Consider the following 13756-nt stretch of genomic DNA (forward strand, 5'->3'; position numbering starts at 1 on the left):
AGATTTCTTCTGCAATCCAATTACTTAGAACACTCTCATATTTTATAAGGGCGGACATCTAACAAGGTCCCTTTTCAATTATGTCTTCGTACGTGAATACTTCTCAACACCTCTTCATATATTGCATTCATACCATTATCAATCATGATTGGGTAGCGAATTTCCTGCATTAGATGAGTCATCCAACTTGACAATACCCATGTTGATGAATTTTTCAACTAGCTTTTTGAAGGCAATGCAATTCTCTATTGAGTGCCCCGTAATTCCCGCATGATAATCGTATTGTGCAACTACGTCATACCATTTGGGATACGGAGGTTGTGGAGGCTTAACATGTAAAGGAGAAACAACATGCGCATCGAATAAGCTTTGATACAGCTCCTTGTACGACATTGGAATTGACGTGAATCGGAGTTTTCAAGACTGCTTCACATATGATTCTTGCTTTAAAGGACCCTGATGACTGGTGGTTTCTATCTTTAGCCGGCCCACAGCGATTGGTCTTGAGTGGCCCTTGTTATATCTGCCTTCATTTGTCCCCTTATTCCTTTTCTTCCTTGAGGCTTTTATAGTATCTGGGTGCTCTACCTTCGCCTGTTTTATTTCTGATGAATTGTCAAGAGCAACAGGATTGGATTTTGAGTCTGTCAGGCGATATACTGGTGTCGATGTACCAATCGATATTGTCTGGATCGATAGTAAAGAGTGCCTCTTGTGGACATGCGTCTGGTTGGGCTGGACACTTATCAAGGTAAAACTGGGAATATATAGGGTCCTCATTATCATCCCCAAAGTGAGTCATTGGTTTTTCCCTTTACCCAATAATCGGGTTAGCTGGCTCATATTTATTTGGAATTCTAGCATCCGATTCCTTATTTCTTGTTGAAATTCAGTCAATTGCTCTTGCATCTGTATTTGCATTTGCTCTATTCTCTCCAATCTTTGGTCCATGCCTCCTAACTTTGCTCGGGTACTATAATGGTGTTCGGTTGATTGGTTGGTTTCCAGATTAACTGATGAGTAACTTAAATTAATTAGAATATTTTAATGTTTTTAAATGCATATGAAGTAATGCAATGCATGAATGCAAAAAGACGTCAATTTTGATTCAATTCCATATAAGAAAACCTTACTAGAAAGCAAATTTCTTTACATAAAGCGAATTACAAATAAGACTTTGCCCTAGTACCCAGAACTCTAATCTTTCTAAGTAACAAAGCTAATTCTTGCCCCCGATCCGATTCTAATTCATACTTCACACTCAGCGTGTCAGCCTGTACTGCTAAAGTCTTTATATGATCAGCTACTTCTTGAATCTGGACCACAGCTTCCTCGATAAGATGATCTCTGCTTCTAACTTGACTCTGAAAGTGGTGAAGCTGTTCATTTTTATGACTTTCGTTTGCTTTCAAGTGCTTGATCTGAACTTCACAATTTTGCAGCACCGTATCTAGCTCTTCGATTCATTTTTTCATTTCGTCAATCTTGCTCAAGCTTGCTTTCAACTCTATCGTAGAGTTTCGGCTTCGATACTGATGAAAAGATCTTTCCAACACAATCACCCTATCCTTTAACTTGCTCTTTTCCTTCTGGCTTTCTGACAAATTCTTTTCTAAAGCCTCATTTCGCCTTTGCATCTCTTGAAATCTCTGTTCCCATCTATCGGCCTTGTCCTTTTCTTCTTGGATTTCTGCTCGCCACTGTTCTAACGTCTTACCCAGCCCAACAGTTCTTATTGACAAACGCAACTTTTTATAATCCGTCTTTAAACTGTCCCGTTCCTCATCAGCCTTGTTTTTGTCTTTCTTCAACCTCTCATTCTCAAGCTTTTGAATGTCTATGTCGAATCTCAAGTTCGTCTTTTCTGCCTCCATTTGCTCTATCCTTTTCTCCAAGTCCGCGTTCTTCCTCTCAAAATCTTGTCTTACAATTTCCAATTCCGAAGGGATGACTCGGAAATGCTCTTCTATTGACTGGCCGTCCTCATTATTTAACTTAGGTGTGTTATCATTAATCCTCCTAGCCTACCATCGATAATACTCAGGAGTTGTCATTGGCCCCACAGCTAACCTCTTCATTCAGCTAGTCTGTTTCCACGCATTGGACATTTCTTGAATCTTCTTTCTATAACCATCATCTTTGTATGAAAATTCACAATCAGTTATCCCTTGAGTCGCAGGTATAAACTGCCTTGACCTATATTGCCTTAGCACCAATAATGCGGCATATCCGACAGCTCCCAAATACCCAATAAAGGTACCCAATCGAAATTACCACACCTATATAGGATCTCATCTGGAAGCAACCAAGGAGCTCTCCACTCAACATCTTCCTCTTGAAAATTTTGAAGAATTGCCATCCATTTTTCCTCCGAGATGTCATCCCTCCTCGACGTAGCAACTATCTCTTTTAGTGGTGAATAATTTTCAGAAAAAACCCGATACGAAACTTTATCCACCTTTCAAAAGTGACTGTGAAACCATACGAGTAGAAGCTGTGCACATCCGATAAATCTACCCTCACCCATCCTTCGGCATGCACTCAATGACCTGAAGGTTTCTGCCAAAATTGCTGGAATCGGTGTAACCTTCTTATCAAGCCGATCAAATAAATCGGTGACTGTTTCGTCCACATGCCCCAAGGCTTTAGGGAAGACAACCAAGCCGTATATACTTAAAGCAAAGATAGCTAACCTCTTTCTCACTCATCCCTGTTATACCTATCAGCTTCTTTGAAAAGGTTGGCACATTTACCGCTCTTGAGTAGACTCTATCCACTTGAAACTTTGAACATCAGAGTAAAGCCCCATACTCCTCTATCGTAGGTACCAAATCGACATTCCCAAACGTGAAGCAACTGTAAGTAGGATTCCAAAACTGGGCGAGAGCTCAAAACAAATGTTTGTCTACCTTCACATCAAGCAAATAAGGCAAGTCCCCATAATTTTCATAAAATAACTGCCTAACCTTATTATTCCAATGATCTCAAATTTCTTTCAACTCCTGCAAATTGTTTTGAGTTACACTGATGCGAGTAAAATCCCATAATTCCGATACATACCCATCGGCCAAGCTATCACCCTTTTCTTGCTACGTTGTTTCAGACCAAGTTTGGACAGCCGCATTGTCCTCCACTTTATCAAGAAACCCTTTTTTCATGTCAAGCTTTCTATCTAGCAACCGAATCTGAACTGACGCCTTTTATGATGAAATGAAATGCCATGTCATGCAAACAAAATAAAACACAAGAGTCAGTATCCAATACAAGCCTATAATCAAGGAAGAGTAAAACGTCTATTAGGACATCTACTAGGGTTTAGTGTAGTTCTACCTAAGGCAAGCTTCTAAGGCTCATTATATGCGGTTTGGCTCTAAAGTAAAGGTACCCAAACCAGCAGATTCTTTGATCCTCACCCATTATAGGCTCATATAGATCAAGTTTGATTCAGGGGGACACATTTTCCCTATGACTATACGGAGATGAAAATCTCACGAAGGCATAGGTACCGATGTATCCGAAAGCGATCCACTATCCTATACGAAGGTGAAAACCTCACGAAGGAATAGCTTCTCACTCCCACTTAGAGGGTAAAAATTATTCAGTACATGTAATGTATAATGCAAAATAATACTTAGATAAATTAAGCAAGAAAATAATGAATGCAAAAGGATCTCATGAATTTTTAAAATTTTCGACATAAGACAGAAATTAATCAACTTTGTGGCTCGACTCTATTATCTTTTTTAAAAAGTCCCCAGTGGAGTTGCCAAGCTGTTGAAACCATTTTTTTTGAAAAACAAAAAATTTTAGGTTGTCAACTTTTAAAAAATGAAAATTGGGAGTCGCCACCAATCTTTTATTAAGGTGTGATTGGGTCACCTAAAATGATTTTGGTCTACGAATTTTAGAAAAAATGGGTCCGGGAGTCAGTTAAGTACGAGGAAGGATTAGCACCCTCGTAACGCCCAAAATTGGTACCTAATTAATTAATTAGTGTCTTAAGGTCGAAAATTTTAAAAATATAATCTTTAAAAACTTAAAACGTTACGTATTAAGACCCTTCTCATTTCAGAGAAGAAAAATGCCACACCCAATGCGTTAGGGCACAACATTCTAATTTCCTCCAAAATGAATTAGGTCAGAATACTCGTATAATTAAAATATTAAAAGAATATCCATTTATCCAAGATTTAAGAAATCGCGGCCCAATACGTTAGGGCACAATTCCTTTAAAATCCCAAACTCGGAATATTTCCTTTATTCTTTTTTAGAAAAAATATTCATTTCGAGAAATCAATGCGTCACATCCAATACGTTAGGACACAACGTGTTGAATTCCCAATAATGAGTTCTTATTTTTTTATTAAAGAGAAATGCTCGATTCTTAGATTTAACGAAGAAAATCGAAACCCAACACGTTAGGGCTCGATTCCCTTGAAAATCCTAAATACGAGCATTATCTCGATCTTGGAAATATTCTATTTTTAAATTTGAGTAAAACCATGAATAAGGAAAGCAAAATAAATAAAAATCAGAAGACCTATAATATACACATGGAAATTATGAAGATTAAAATATACATACAATTTACAAATAAATTTTGGGCTATGAAACTTATACATATATGATGCATTTGTGAAAATAAAAGGAAAAATATAAATTATAAAGTGTATAAAAAACATATATTTGCATTTAAAAAAATAAATATATATTCATATATATATATTGGTTAAAAATATTAATATGTATACATACATATATATACTAAAATAAATATATACATATAGGTTATAAAAATAATTACATATAAATAAAAATAAAATAAAATAATTATATTATACTACAAAAATAAATATGCGTATGTGAAATTATATATACATATATTTAAAAAAATTAATATGAAAAAGAATAAAAAACTAATTAAAAAAATAAAGAAAATGAAAAAAGGGCTAATTTGAACTGTAAATAAAAATTATGAGGCAAATCTGCAAATAGATGGAGACTGAAGGACCCTATTAAACACGCTGATAATTCAGAGGGGCTGGAAGGGCAATTTCCCCTTCTCCTCAAAGCGGCGTTGTTCCATTCGGGCGAAATTAGAAATGAGAATAAATAAAGGGGTAAATTTAATAAATGAAGAAAAAATTGATTGAACATATATTATAAGGCGGAATGGCCAAAAGCGCAATTTGCCCCTCCGCTCAAAAACACGCAGACCCTAGGCCGGATCGGGTCTGACTCGGGTCGACTCATGTCCAAAACGACGCCGTTTTGAAAGCCTATTTAAGCCACTAACTTTCCCAAAAAAATTTCATTTTAAGGCTTTTTTTAAAAAAAAAAAAAAACTTTCAAAATGTTCTCCCCTTCCCTCAGTCCTCCGGCCTAGGTTCGGTCATCGGCCAGTGAATGTCCACCGCGCCGGCCGTCGATCACCGGCGCCGGTACCGCCGTCTACGATGGCTGGAAAAGGGGAAAATGACCCTTTCGACTTTCTAGACCTTCCCAAGCCCAGATCTGGGCTCAAAATACCCAAAATCCAGTAGAAAACGCGAAGAAATTGCGAAAACCTTTCGATTTTCGGCTACCGATCCTCGGGGGTGGCTCCCTCGATCTTCCAACGGGGTTTCAAAGGTAAACGAAGGTAAGCTTTTTTATTTGTTTTATTTATGTACGAATTAAAATAAAAAAAACAATAAATTAGAATAAAACAAAATAACTAAAAAAATGCGAATGTAAACCTTTTGATCTTTTGCACTGTATTGTATTCACTGTTTTTGGTTGTGAAAGTAATTATTTTTTATTGATCTCCCAAATTTCGGATCCCCATTACAATATGTTCGACATCCTTTTATAGCCGAATGAAAATAAAACAACACAATAGAAAAAAATCTGCTTGATTTGATTTGATTCAATTTGATTTTCTTTCCTTTCTTGTGTTTGCAGGTGAAGATTGTGCAGATTTGGCTTGCGTGGAGAACATGGTTGCGGCGCTGTTGAAGACTAGAAACCCTAGGGTTTCATCATCCGTCTTGGGCCTCTGTATTCGGGCCTCTATTTATTTTGGTTTGAGCCTTGTGGCCCACTTTGTAATCGGACCTGGACATTTATTATTTTTATTTATTCAAGGCCAGGCAAAAATTAGGCATTACAATCAGTTCTTCCATCATGGTGCCACGTCATAGACTCAGTTGTCTTCGACGACATGAAAAGCCTTTAAAGCCTTGGTATTAGCGGAAAATATCGCAAAATCTTGATTGGCTTCTTCCTTAACTGTGCATCATTTTCATCATCATTCACATCTTCTATATTTCTATTCATCCAACAAGATTTACCACATACATGAAAAGACTGTTGGTTTTTTTGATCACCCCAATATAACATACAGTTATTTGGGCAACTATGAATTTTGTTGTTCCCAAGGCCTAAATCATTTATTAGTTTCTTCATCTCTTTGCATGAATGAAGGATTTTTGCAAACGGATACATATCTCTCAAAAACTCTAACAGCATTGTCAAAGAGTTTCTGATCTATCATCCCAAACATTTTAATTGAAAAAGACGAATACAGAAAGACATTTTTGAAAATTTTGATCTCTCATAAAGTTCTTTATTCATTTCATTAAGTAACGTGTAGAACTTCGCCGCTTCTCCATTCGACTCTTAATCAGGTACACTTCTTCCCGTTTCGGTAAAAGCATTTCCACCAAGATTACAATCATCGGATGCAACAAAGTCAAGTGGAAACGATTGCAAACCATGACTGTGCATATTAAACATATCCCACAACATATCTTCTATGTCATCTTTTCTAACAGACTGATGGTAAGCACTATGAGGATAAGCCGGATTAATCGTTGAAGAGGTTCTACTAGGTGTGCACTCTCCATGGAAAATCCATTTTTTATACCCCCGAATAAACCTATCAACAATTAGATGTTCGTAGAAAACTTCATGAAAATGCTAATTGATGTTGCCACACTTCTTACACGGGCAAAGAATCATATTCTCTTGGCTTGCATTTTGAAATGCAAAATTTAGAAAAGTTTTTACTTCATTTCGATAGTCATTACTTACCCTTGACAAATTCATCCAAGACTAGTCCATTTCATAGTTCTTGAAGTCTAAAATTGACAATAATTTACACGGGTAAATTGTTTATTTACAAGTATAAATAAGTTATGTAAGTTATGATATGCTATATATTTATGTATTATGTAAGTTATGTAAGTTATGTGAGTTATGATATGATATATATATATATATATAAGTAAAATAATAATATAAATATTTAGTTTTAGAATTAAGGTAATTCATATTTTGATAAATATAAATTAAGAACAAAATAAGTTGAAATCAAATGTAAGTTCAAATTTTGAATAATAATACAAAGTTGTAAAATAATAATACAAAGTTGTCTTCAAAGTTCAATTTCGTTCTCTCTTTAGGTGTGCAATGTGTATATATACAAATATTATGAAATCAAATGTAAATATAAACAATAATTAATATAACATTAGTAACCATAAATTGAAATATGAACATAAATAAAACTGTTTAATATAATTAAATACAATATCAAAATAATTAATATGTCTAAAATAGTAATAATTTTGAAATTCAAACTTAAAATATTATGTTTTATACTTCCCTAATTAATTGGGTTCCATTAAATGTAAATACATGTAATTTTGACTTAACAAGAAAGAAATCAGCCTAAGTGGAAAGCAAATTTCCACAAATTCTATAAGAGAAATTATGACATTAAAATGTAAATAACAAAAATATGGATTAAAATGTATTAGTTATGACATTAAAATGTAAATAGCCAAGTCTGTAATCCATGGCTAATGTACTGTTGCCCCGTTACTAACTCCATGATATTAGTTATGCTAGGCCAAGCATAAAAGTGAACTTTTTTAAGCCAAAAGGCAAGCATTTATCTTCTATTTAAGGAACTGAAAAGCCCAACCATCTTGACATCATGGCATTAATTTCATAGTGAAGGCACTATTAGAACATATGGTATTCAAAAAACAAATAGAATAACTGAAAAAAAAGAGGAGGGGATAAGAAGGAACCTGTCGAAGGAAAGCTTCTTTTGCTCTGAAAGATGCCTCCAAAAATTCAGCTTCTTTCTTTAGCTTCCTTATTCTCTCCAAGTCAGAACAAGCAGCTTGTAATTGCTCTTTCCCAGCCAATGAACTTGAAACATGCAACTCTTGAAGCAAGTTTTCTAGCCTTTTCAGGCCTTCTTCAACACTCTCTAATGCCTAAAAACAACATAATGTCATTGCAAATTAGAACCGTTCAAAAATTTTAAAATAAAGACACATTAGGACTGCAGGACCTATGAGAACAATAGTTCCTTTCCTCCTAGGATTCATAAAAAAAGGGCAAGCGCTAACAGCAGATATACTAAAGCATATGGTACCAGCATAGGCATAGTAGCAAGTTGCAAACTACATCTAATTTACTTTCAATGAATCTAATTTCAAAGGGAAGAGGAACCTTATCAAAAAAATTTGATTCTTTCTCAATTGCTAATCTAGTTCTACCAACAACACTAGTCTCAACGATTTCCCTTCTGCATCACATTTTCTCAAGTATAGTCAGCAATCAGCAATAATAAAATATAAAGCTCCATTGTCCAATAAATGCAAGACTTATATGACATGAGAATGAGAAGCAAGTAATAAACATGACATCCAATGACTAACCGCATCATTTTTGCACAACACCATAAATAAATAAAATGACAAACATAAAATAAAATTATCCCTGTTAGATAACTCTCTCTTCCATTCTAAAACACTTTGGTTAATTTTCCTTTCTAAAAAATAAATCAAGACACGAGAACAATTCTTCAATATCGATTTCAAGGCTACCGATTTGGGGAAAAATAGTTGGGCTGCTGATTTCGGGTAGAACTTAAGGATTTCGGGGGGAAAAAAGAATAAGGAGAAAAGGTTGGGGGAAAAAAAGCTGAGGAAAAAAGGTTAGGCTGTAAATTTTGGGTGAAATTTTTGGATTTCAGACTAGGAAAAAGGGGGAAATGAAATTCAGAAGAAGGGGGAATGAATAAGGTTCATCGGGTTTATTGGTTAGGTAAAATGGAGGAAAGCAAAACGAAGACGTTTTGCCTTAAAGAAATCAACCTTTGTGGCGTTTATCCACAAGCGCCGCTAAATCCCTACATATTGCGGCGTTTAACCGAAAATGCCACTAAAAAACCTACAAAAATGGCACCATTTTTATAAAAACAGAATAACATTTTGCAGCATTTTTTGGTAGCGTTGCTAAATCCCGACCTATTGCGGCGTTTTGACGAAAACACCACTAAAAAAATCAAATAAAACGGCTCTATTTTGATTAAAACAAATTAACCTTTTGCGAAGTTTTTCACCTTGCGCCGCTAAATCTCGACCCCACTAAAAAATCAAATAAAAAGGCGCCGCTTTGATAAAAATAGAATAACTTTTTGTAGCGTTTTTAGTGTAGCGCCGCTACAGCCCGACATATTGTGGCGTTTCACCAAAAACGCCACTAAGAAATCCAATAAAACATTATTAAAACAAAATGCTATTGTTTACTTTTTACGGCGTTTATGAAAAAAACGCCGCTAATGCCTTTGATACTACTAAATATTTAAAGATTCAATCCAATTTTCTTCTTTGTTTCTATATTTGAAAGGTTTAATTATTTCTTAAATTCCTTTAAATTAAATTTGTTTTGTTCCACACTATATGTTTAATTTGTAAAATTTTATAATTGTGTATGAAAATAATTTTAAATAATATGAAAACTCGAGCTGGATATGTCTTCCTCATGAAGAATACGTAGTTTTTTGTATTAAAAAAGACAGAGCTTATGATGTTACGATAGAATCGAACAAATTAGATGGATCAAATCAATCCGAAAGAAGTTCATGGTTGGTTAATAGAAAGGATAATTCTATTCCTTTGGCTCTTAATTTTACTTGAAGTATTCGTGTCTGAAACTTGTTTCTAACACGAGTACGAACATATGACATTTTAAGAACCCTACAAATAAGGGTGAAAAAGGCTTGATTAAAAAACACTAATTAATCTAAACTCTAAACCCCTAACTCTTAACCCTTAAACCCTAAATCAAAAAACATAAACCCTAAACCCCTAACCCCCAAACCTTAAACCCCGACCCTTAAACCATAAACCATAAACCATAAACCTTAAAATAGTAACTCCTAAACCTTAAACCATAAACCATAAATCATAATCCCTAAACACATAATCCATAAACCTTAAAATAGTAACTCCTAAACCTTAAACTCTAAACCATATACCCTTAACCATAAACCCAAAACTATAATGGTAATTAATTCAATATTTTAAAATTAATACTATCTCTTTTACGATTATATATGAAATTATTTAATATATAAATTAAAAAACAATCAGTCATGTACCCAAAAAAACTTTAAAATTATTTTAAATAATAGTATTTTATATTTTTTTCATTTTTAACAAATATTTTTCTATATTTTTACTTTCAATTTTTTTCTACGTGTCATTTTTTTTGAAGAATTTAAATATTCAATTAAAAATAAATTATATTTTAATTAATATAAATAAACCAGTACAAATAAATGTCTTTTACGGCATTTTTCAAAAAACGCCGCTAATGGTCGACCTATAGCGGCGTTTTTATAAAAGAGCCGCTAATGCCTCTAAAGCTCAACATAAAACGACGGCGTTGTGCTTAATTTTTTGTGGCGTTTTTCAAAGAGCACCGCTAAAAGGTCGACCATTAGCGGCTTTTTTTACATAGCACCGCTAATGCTAATCTATAGCAGCGTTTTTCATTAAGCGCCGCTAATGCCACTAAAGCTCAATGACGGTTGTGGTTAATTTTTTTGCGGCGTTTTTCATAAAGCGTCGCTAATTGTTGACCTATAACGGCGTTTTCCAAGAAGCGCCGCTAATGGTCTATCTATAGTGGCGATTTTTAAAAAGCGCCGCTAATACTCGTTCTATAGAGGCGTTTTTTGTCCGCCACTAAAAATGCTGCTAAAAACCTGTTTTGCTGTAGTGTTTTGAGATTTATCCCATCAAAATTTGAAGCCAATTTAACAACATACAAAAACTTATGTACCCCTTTTCACCCAAAAGAAAAGCTAAAACGCCAAATAAGACTTTTGAAAATAATTAAAAAATAAATTAAGTACCTCACCGAAAACTGCATTCATTAGAGCCATTTGGATCATAATTGCTACCTAATTAAGCTCTTTGAATTCATTTTTTTAGTTGAAGCCATTGATTGTTTGTTAATTGTTGGTGTGGCAAAAATAATAGCATAGCAGCTAGCTGGTAAAATGATGGCATAGACGGCTTAATTATTTTTTTTATTTTATGAGAGTTTAATTGATTTTACGAGGGTTTAATTAATTATTTAAGTGAAAATATTTATTAAAAGACTAAAAAATATAATTTTTTAAATATAAATTATAAAATTCAAAAAAATTATAAAATTTCACCAAATTAGTTGGCTAATTATAGCTTGACTAAATATAGATGTTAATAGTTAAAAATTTTACTTAGACTCTAAAAAATTCAATAAAAAAGAAGCCCAAAAACAAAAAAGCCTTAGATGTATTTTACTTAGCCTTTTAAGCCCAATGTATGAGTCCACCCCTTAACTTGGTTCTTTTTAGTCTAATGAAGTATAATGACTTATAAATAAGGGTCTCAAGATCTTTCTTTATGAATGTGAGGTTTGGTTCTTTTGAGATATTTTTATTTTTATAAAAGTATCATGTATGATGTAGGACAACGTGTGAGGGAAACTAGAGGTGCTCATGGGCCGAGTCAGGCCCAACAAAAAATTTAGGCCCGTTTGTTAGGTTTGGGCCATGTTCAACTCGAAAAATAGGCCTAAATTTTTTACTAAGTCGGGCCCGGGTAAAAAAGCTAAAACTCGAGCTTAGCTCGCCCATATTATTATTTTTATATAATTTTTAAAATATATATAATAAATCAAAAATACTAAAAACATTAAAATAAATGTTTCTCAACAAATTGACAATAAATTTTTAAAAAATATGCATAATTAAATAACACTAAAATAGGTGCAACTTAAGAAGCAAATGCCTCTAAAATAATAAAAAAATTAACAATAAAATAAGAGTTATACAATATCCAAATAATAACTGTAACACCCCTTACTCGAGACCGTTGCTGGAGTCGAGCACAAGGCGTTACCTGACTTAACTTACTAGTTCGGAGCATAAAAATTTGCTTTTAAAATTAATTCACTTAAGTTCAATCAATATGTCCCTAAAAAGGGCCCTCGAGACCCTAAAACATGCAAGGGAAATGGTTCAGGTCCAAACCGGGAACATTAAAAATTTTTCGAATACTTAAATAAATCAAAATAATTTATTTCACTATTCACAATAAAACTGTCCACTTGCGTGACAGTCACTAATTTAATTATAAATCGAGTTAAGAAACTTGAAATTTAGATCCGTAAATTTTTCCTAAAACTAGACTCATATATCTTCTTATCATAAAATTTCCAGAATTTTTGGGTTAGCCAAATAATACAGTTAATTCGTTAAAGTCTCACCTATTTCACTATCCGAAGGTTCTGACCTCTATTCACGAGAAATCAATTATCTCATTGTACGAGCTTCATATGGTGCTTCTGCTTGTTTCTATTGAAAATAGACTCACTAAGGAATCTAGAAATATAAATTATGACTCATAATTCTATCTATACAATTTTTAATAATTTCCTAAAGTCAGAACAGGGGACTTCAAAAACCATTCTGACCCTATCTCACTAAAATTCAAATATTACAAAATATAAAATTCCTTTGCCTACACTGTTTCTTTCATGTGAAAATAGACTCGATAAAATTTAATTCTATATCTTATTCACTCTCTAATTCCATTTCTACTATCCTTAGTGATTTTTCAAAATAACATCAATGCTGCTGTCCAAAAACTGTTCCATTGCAAATTTTTACTCTTTTATAATTTCTTTGTATTAACTATCATTTAGGCATACATAACACCAAAACACGTTCTTAAATAGCCATTTCAATAGATAATCATTATCAAGTATTTACATGCTATTTATTAGCCATATCATAAGGACACACACACAAAATGACTAAGTCTCTATACATGCCATAACATAAAATGTTTCGAATCACAAAATACCGAGATTGTCTGTTGATAGTGTGAAATGATCTCCGACACCCTTACGATCCCCAAATTGGCTTGGCGATACTATAAAAAGAAGGAAAATAAAGGGGGTAAGCATAAAGCTTAGTAAGTTTACAAGCAAATAAATAACAACATTTATCATAAATAATTATACTCATAAATTATCATCAAGTATCATGATCTTTATTTTCTTCTTTACTTACTCTCTTACTTGTTTACTTACTTGCTTACTTAAATAACTCATGATTATAACTTATTCCTCCCTTACTGAAATTTTTTTCTCAACTAATAACTGAGATATTCTTAACCCTTATAACTCACCTGAATCTATTTATTATGCTTTTACCTGAACTTTCATGTAACATAGTCTATTTACTAGCCCATTGAACCACTTGGAATACTAAGGATACTCGAGTCTCCTATGTGATAATAACATGCCAAAGCCATGTCCCAGATGGTCTTACATAAGATGTTTCCTGTACTGCAAATACCATATCCCAGATATGGTCTTACATGAAAGTTCTCATATCGGTGCTCATGCCATGTCC

This window comes from Gossypium raimondii, chromosome 10 (genome assembly GCF_025698545.1).
Source record: "Gossypium raimondii isolate GPD5lz chromosome 10, ASM2569854v1, whole genome shotgun sequence".
NCBI classification, from domain to species: domain Eukaryota; kingdom Viridiplantae; phylum Streptophyta; class Magnoliopsida; order Malvales; family Malvaceae; genus Gossypium; species Gossypium raimondii.